The sequence below is a fragment of the Nannospalax galili genome, unplaced genomic scaffold, assembly GCF_000622305.1.
Source record: "Nannospalax galili isolate Female #2095 unplaced genomic scaffold, S.galili_v1.0 scaffold3866, whole genome shotgun sequence".
Classification (NCBI taxonomy): Eukaryota; Metazoa; Chordata; class Mammalia; order Rodentia; family Spalacidae; genus Nannospalax; species Nannospalax galili.
In genome coordinates, this window is record NW_008354377.1 from 877 (window position 1) to 8,731 (window position 7,855).

The following is a 7,855-nucleotide window of genomic DNA, read 5'->3' on the forward strand; positions in this document are numbered from 1 at the left end:
TCAATGAAAATCATCCCTCCCACGGCATTCTTCACAGGGTTAGAAAAAAAATCCTAAAACGCATATGCAAGCATAAAATACCCCAGAACCCCAAAGCAATCTTGGGCAAAAAGAATAATGCTGAAGTAATCACCCTACCTAAAAAATCTTTACCTGCTACATATCCAACAGAGGATTAATATCTAAAATATACAAATACCTGAAAAGAGAAACCAAAAAGAAAGTAAGTGGCCCAATAAAAAGACGGAACCAGGAACATGAACAGAGAGTTCACATATGAAGAAACGAAAATGGCTAAAAAAAAAAAAAAACCTTAAAATTTGCTCAACATCATTAATAGTTAGAAAAACGCACATCAAAATGACTTTGAGATTCCATTTTCCTCCAGTCAGTCTGGCTAAGATCAGTAGAATAAAAGACATCAAACGCTGTCAAGGATGTGGAGAAAGGGAAGGTTAATTCACTGATGTTGGGAACTATGCAACTATGAAAAGCGGTATGGAAACTGAAGAATGAAAAGCAAATCTATCATATGATCCAGCTACACCATGCCTTGGCATTTACCTAAAAGTCTCATCCTACCTTAGAATATCTGTACATCCATGCTTGTTGTTGCTCTTTTACAATAGCTAAGAAATTGAAACAGCATAAATGTCTCTTAGCTGAGAAATGGATAATGAAAATGTGATTCAGTTACAAAATGGAGTTCTACTCAGGAGTAAGAAAGAGGAAATTATGAAATTTTCAGGTAAATGGATGGAACTAGCAACTGTTATAGTAAGTAAATTAACACAGATTCAGAAAAGCAAGTGATGAATGTCCTCCCTCATTTGCAGATCATTGCACTGGTCACTTATGAGTGAATATGGATCCTGATGTAACAGCAAGAGTCAGGAAAATGAAAAGAAAATATGGAGGTAAAAGGAAAGAGCCCCAAAGAGGGGGGATAGTAGGGAAAAGATGTTACCAGGGGGGAAACGGCAAAAATGTGGATATTCAACCAGGAATGGAGAAGGGAAGAACACACAAGGAACCATTAGGGTAAAGTAGAAGAAGGAATTCAAAAGAGAAGAACTAATTAAGGGAAAAGGGGGACACGTAAACTGGAGATGGAGAAGATAGGTTTCGACAGGAAGAGAGAGAGAGGAGAGAGAAATGAAATATAAGTGTCTTAAAAAAATCAGAGGGAACTGTATTAATTCAGAAACCCCTTGAAAAATACACCTAAAATATATGAATGTTAGTGCATGTGTATACCTGAAGGCTATATAATAAGGGACACAGTGTCAGACAGGAGAAGCCACCCTGTGATTTGTTTGTTATGGCAGTCCCAGAGACACCCAAAATAACACAGCTGTTGTCACAGCCCTTGTTTACCTCCCAGAACTTGAAAGTCACCCTACTGCTGAAGACAGGACATTCTTTGGACACAGGACTTGGAGCAGGAGAGCTGGAACTAACCTGGGAAACTTCTCTTGAAAACAATCTCTCATAGTTCTAGAGAATGCTATAAACATTCTAAGCAAAAATCCAATCAAAGGTCTAGCCCAATTCTAAAGGCTAAGAACCACAAAGACTGGCACTGCAAAATGCATCCATTGGTGACATAGTGGCACTGTTATTTAGGGGGTAATCACTAACTGTCTAATTGAACTTAAAGTACTTACAGTGGAAGGGAATTCATGGGTGGCAATGCAAATATAGCCAAACACATATGGTTGAAAAGACCATAGATCCTAGAGAAAACCCTATCTCTTGTTGTTCTCTAGACAGATGTAATTTCTTACAGTTTGCTATTTATAGATCCTTATATTTATTAAAAAATGTACCTTACTCTAGTACAGACAGAAGCTTCTTTTTGCAACAGGTGGAGGCTATTACAGAGTTCTACAACTAATCACACTCAGAGAATATATGTCTTGAGAGATGCCCATCCCTATATGACACATCTACAGTAGAACCTCTACACCCAAGGCTCATGGAACATAGTGATCAAGGGGTAGAGAGAACACTAAAATATCCTTCAACTCTCACCAACAAAGCTTACTCATACAACAGAGTAGGAGGCACGTATAAGGTAAATTTTGGAGTATAAGATACTGTAGAGTAAGTGTCCTTGGATACAACTCCTATATTAAATTAAACCTCACCACCCACGATCCAGGGACCATTGTGGAAGAGAGGGTGGGAAGATTGTAAGAACCAGGGTTTGTGCATGAACACAAGGAAACAGACGTCCTCAGACCACTGGAAACTTGTTCCTCTGAACCTGCAGCAATGCTGACAATGTACATAGGACCCAGGTCAGCTCAATCTGCACCAGCAGATATACTTTGCTCTGCCAGTCATTGTGGTTAATAGATTTTACAGCTGGGCAACTATGGTGACAACATGTCCAAGACCCAGGCTGACTTAGTCAAACAAAAACCCAGCATAGAACCAGGAAATGTGAAGCAGGACCCAACCCTAGCCAAGGAAGTATTGGCATTGATTACTGTGGGTGTGAGGGAGAGTAGATCTTTTTATGGGAAGTGACACCAGACTGGGTGACTAGACTTTAGTGAGTGAACTTGCAACGACGGACATCTAGATATAAATGCTTGACTGGATAGGACATAACATATGTGACAGAACACCTGAAATATGTTGGGGGCACTTTGTGGGGCAGTGAGGTGAAGGTTCTAAATTTAAGATGTACTATATGAAATGCACAAAAACTCAATAAAATAATTCAAAATAATAAAAGAAAGACATAAAATATTTTAAAAAGAAAATCTAAATCGACAATGGGTCCACATCATGAATAGCTGGAAAGATGATCTCTAAGTTCTCTTCCTTAGTGAGGAGCTATTGGCACTTGATAGTTGGCGGAAGAGCAAAAATCATTCTTTTGGGGAGATGTGGACATCAATCGGTTTCACATCCCGTGGCGGATGGTCCCCTACCACTGCACATATTGACAGCACTTTCTAGACTTCGGATGTTATAATTTTAGAGAAAGAAAGTTCGGAGGCGGTGTGCTGGGAGAATATAGTGCTGTTTGGTGCATGTTGGGTAACAGATTTGATCATATTTCAGTGTATACACATATGAACTTCTCAAATTCAAAGAAAAATTTAAAAATGGATGCAGAAAAGAATGTCCCTTTCAACTGTCTTATTACCACTTGCTTCCTTTTCCGATTCAAGAGAATAAAGGTGCAGTACCCAGCTGAACCAGCCGATGGTGCTACAATTTAACATATCAATTCCTCATTCAGTTACTCCTATTCAAGATATTTTTTTCCTAAAAATACATGAAAGGATGAAATAGATCTTAATGTAATCATTAAGTAAAATAGAAGAGAGCCTGAAAACCAAATAAGGAAGCAGCACAAGAGAAAAGGAACATGAGAAACAAGGTGTTTCTGAGCATTAAGTTGCTAGTGTAAGCAAAACATATGCTTAAGGCAGAGGCTGGGGAGGCTATGATTTAATTAGAAAAAATTAAACCTCATAAATGTTTGTACTCATCTACCTTTTTACTACATGAAGTCCTCCAGAAAACAGGAAGAACTATACACATATATTTTAGTTTTTTTCTGCTTTTTTTCCTAACCTTACAGAATATAAAATAAGTTACTTCATATAAGGGCTTTTGACTATCTCTAAACAAAAACTTAAAACACTGACATTCTAGATAATATTAGGAAAAAAGAATCCTTTTGAGGCCATAAATCTAATTCCTGTTAGGAACTCAGCCCACAATTAAGGAGTTCAAAATATTGTCTTCTGTGAAAAAGAAAAATCTTTCATAAATTCTAGGTTAATACTGGTCCTACAAATGACCAACCTCGAATATGCAAAATGGAAAAGAAAATGAAAGAGGGCAGTGATACAAAGATGGCTCAATGTGATGACTTGGTGGATAGGAGCATGTGCTGCTGTTTAAGACATTTCGAGTTCAGTTCCTACCACCTATGCCTGGAGCCTCCGTGGTAAGCTAATTTCAGTGAAAAGACAGAAGAATGGCCCATCATTTTCGAATCAGTAGATATAATTCAGTCCACAGAAAATCAGAGGAAAAAAAATTACATAGTAACTTGAATAGGTGCTGAAACAGCATTTGCTATTCTTCTAGAAGACAAAGATTCAGTTCCCAGCACCGACATGGCAGCTAACATTATTTCATAACTCTAGTTCCATGAGATATAAAACCTTCTTCTGGCCTCCGTGGAAACCACACAGGCACACTGTGAACTTACATGCAGGCAAAACTCCTACATATAAAATAAAAATAAAATCTTTAAAACAATAGTAGAATAAATTTAAGAAGATAAGAGAATCTTGAAACACTAATGGCTTGAATGGGATCCTATAATATAGTCAGATCTTTCCCATTCATTAACTGGCAAAATATATGAATTCTATGAAACTGATTATACTAACAAAAGTGATGAATAAATTGCACACAATCACAACCAAATTTCAATGACAATCTTTCAGAATCTGAAAAAAAAAAGTTATTTGGGGGATAGAGAAATAGCTAAGTGGTTGAGTACTGACTGATCTTGCAAAAGACCTGGATTTGAGACCCAGCACCCACATCGTGGCTAAATGGGATCCTTAACTCCTGTCCTAGGCATATAACTCCCCTTCTGACCTCCACAGGCATTGCGTGTCATGGGCGCACTTACCTACATGTAGGCTATACACTCACTTAAAATTAAAATGTTATCTTATAATTCACTATAAAAGGCACTGAATAATCAAAGAAATCCAAAACAAAATCAGTAATGTTAGACCTGATTTCAAATGAAAGGACTATAGTAACAAAATCAGCATGGCACGGACAAAAAATAAAAATTTGAACCAAATAAAATAGAATAGATACATCATCATCATCAACAACAAAAACAAAAACTCATAAAGCTAAATGTACACAATATTTGACAGAGGTATCAAAAACACATATTGGAGAAACACAGTCTTTTCAGCAAATGATGTTTCCTACCATTCATCCTGTTAAAAATTAATCCAATGTGATTCAAAGAACCCAGTATAAAATCTGAAACTAAAACTGTTACAGGAAATCATAGCACAAACACAGAAATTTACAAGCACAGACAAGGACTTTTTCAAGAGGCCTACAATACTACATGAAATAATCTCAGAAGTGAAAAATAGATTTATGTAGAATTGGAGTTGCTTCATAGAAATGAGATAATTACCAGAGCGAAGAGACCACAAAGAACAGAAGAAAACATATGACTAGAATCTACTATCTAGAAAAAATGCTAACACTAAACAAGTCATTCCACCAAAAATCAGTGTAATGAGCTGAATAAAAGTGTTCAGTGGAAAAACAGAATTGCTCAATAAATGTATGAAAAAATGTTTAAAATCCTTAGCTACCAGAAATATATAAATTAAAACTGCTCTGACTTTATCTGTCCCACTGGATATCCTGAAGAAAAACCAATGAGAAGGAATGTTGGTAAAGATATGGAAATGAGAAATCATTATACACTGATAGAATGAGTGTTAATTGTTGCCAGCATTATGGAAATCAGTGTGGACATTCCTCAAAAAACTTGAACTATATCTCCCACATGATTGAGGTACTGTCAATATTCTATAGACATACTTGCACATGAACATTTATTGCTGAACTTTCCCCAGGGCTCAAGATATGCAGCCAAACTCAAAGCTCAACAAGAGAATGAGTAAAGAAAAGTGGGATATATGCCTAATTCAGCTTTATATACCTGGAGAGCTGAGTTAAATAAGGCCATTTGAAAGAAAAATGGATGTAACTGAAGATCATCACATTAGGTTACCTAAGCTAAGCTCAAAAATAAAGAAATGCATTTAGTCATATGAAATTTATATGTATATATGTATATATAAATTATGTACACAGAGGAGGAAGAGAAGAGGAAGAGGAAGAAGAAGAAGAAGAAGAAGAAGAACAACAACAACAACAAAAAACATACTTTTGCTTTTAGCACCCCAGATCTATGGACTACCTTCTTAGCCCAGACCTGCCAGCTGTGTCCTGATCCATGTACCCAGACAAGCTCAATCTTCCATCTAGCTTCTTAACGCCTTCACAGGCTGTCCCCATGCCCAACTTGTCTTTGCACACCTGAGACCAACCTTCTATCCTGGCTGCCCCCACCCACAGCTTATCTGGGATTCCAGAGACCAGCCTTCTTCCCTAGTAAGTCTGACCTGACCTACCTACTGCACCTTGACTCCCTGACAACCTGAGCAAATTCAATCTCACCAACCTTGCATCCTGTTCTTTTATTTAGCCTTGGGCACAGGCCTGCTTTTGCTCTGAGCACGCCAGATCTCTGGACTACGTTCTTAGTCCAGACCCACTCACTAAGTCCTGATTCCCTGAATTGAGACCTGCTCAATTTTTCAGTCTATTTTCTTAGAACCTTCACAGGCTGTTCCCATCCCCAACTAGCCTTTGCGCTCCTGTGTCCAGCCTTCTACCCTGGCTCTCCACAACCCCAACTTGTCTTAAATTGCTTAAACCAGCCTTCTTCCCTGGTAAGTCTGATCTCACCCATGTTGCCTTCACTCCCCTACGATACTAGCAACCCCAATTTTCTCGACTTCACATTCTGTTCTCCTTCTAGCCTTGGGCACAGGCCTGCTTTTCTTCTTAGCACCCAAGATCTATGGACTCCTCTTAATTTCTCATGGTGGTGAGCTTTCCAAATCATACTGTTTCCACCCCCTACATTGGGACCCATTCTAAATGAGAAACACTTGACTGAGAAGATATTACAATCATGAAATCATATGCACCAAACTCTCATATAACCAACTTCATTAAAACAGTTCTACAGCACTTTAAAACACAGATTAATCCCAACTCACCTGACTCCGTATCAATCATTGTCATGCCTATAGATTAATGAATCACTTATTCCCCTAGCAGGGACCTTTTCTTACACAGAAAATGACTATTAACACACAAATCCCCACCTAAACAATGCAAAAAACAGGGTACTAGAGTGTACTTATTCCTGAATAGAACACCTCTATCAAACTCTGCCTCTCAAGGTTCAAGGATTATTGTGGAATAGGGGATGGAAATATTGTAAGAGCTGGGGGTGATTGATGACTACAAGGAAATAGAGTTTTCCAGTAAAACTCTATAGTTAATTACTTATATGAACTCATAGGAGTGGCATTTTTATCCCCAGAACTCAAGTAAAGCAAAAGTGGTTGTATGCTTCTGGGGTGGGGCAGAGGACATTTCCCAGAATCTTCTGGGCCAGCAAGCCTAGCTGATGAAGTATTGAATAACAGAAAGACCAGCTTCAAACAAGGTGGAAGGCAAGAACTAACCTAAGTTTATCTCTCTCCTTCACGTGTGCTCAGTGGCACATGGGTACCTGTTCTCACCCATAAGCACATACCAGTCACAAATACATACCCATAAACATGCACACGAAGATTAAGAAAAAAACCATAAAAATAAAATAATCTCTTTTTTGAATAGTCAGTGATATATCATTTACAAATTGCTCAGTGGTTTAAGTTGAGAAATGTCAATAAAAAGAGAAATATAAAGAATTTGGAAGTCAGAAATTCATTAACTGATTTTAGAAAATGTAGTTGAACATACAAAATAAAATGGAACAGAACTGATAATGAAAATGAATAAGTTCTGCAGTAGAGAGACCATTTCCTGTTTTCTGAATGAAACTTTATTTAATAGAGTACCCAACAGAAATCAGCTAAATGCTCTAGAAATTGCCCATAAATTACTTTAAATCACTATTTGTTCCATCTTACATTATATTTCTCCTCATTTCCTGATTTAAGTATAATCTATTGTTTTTATTTATTTT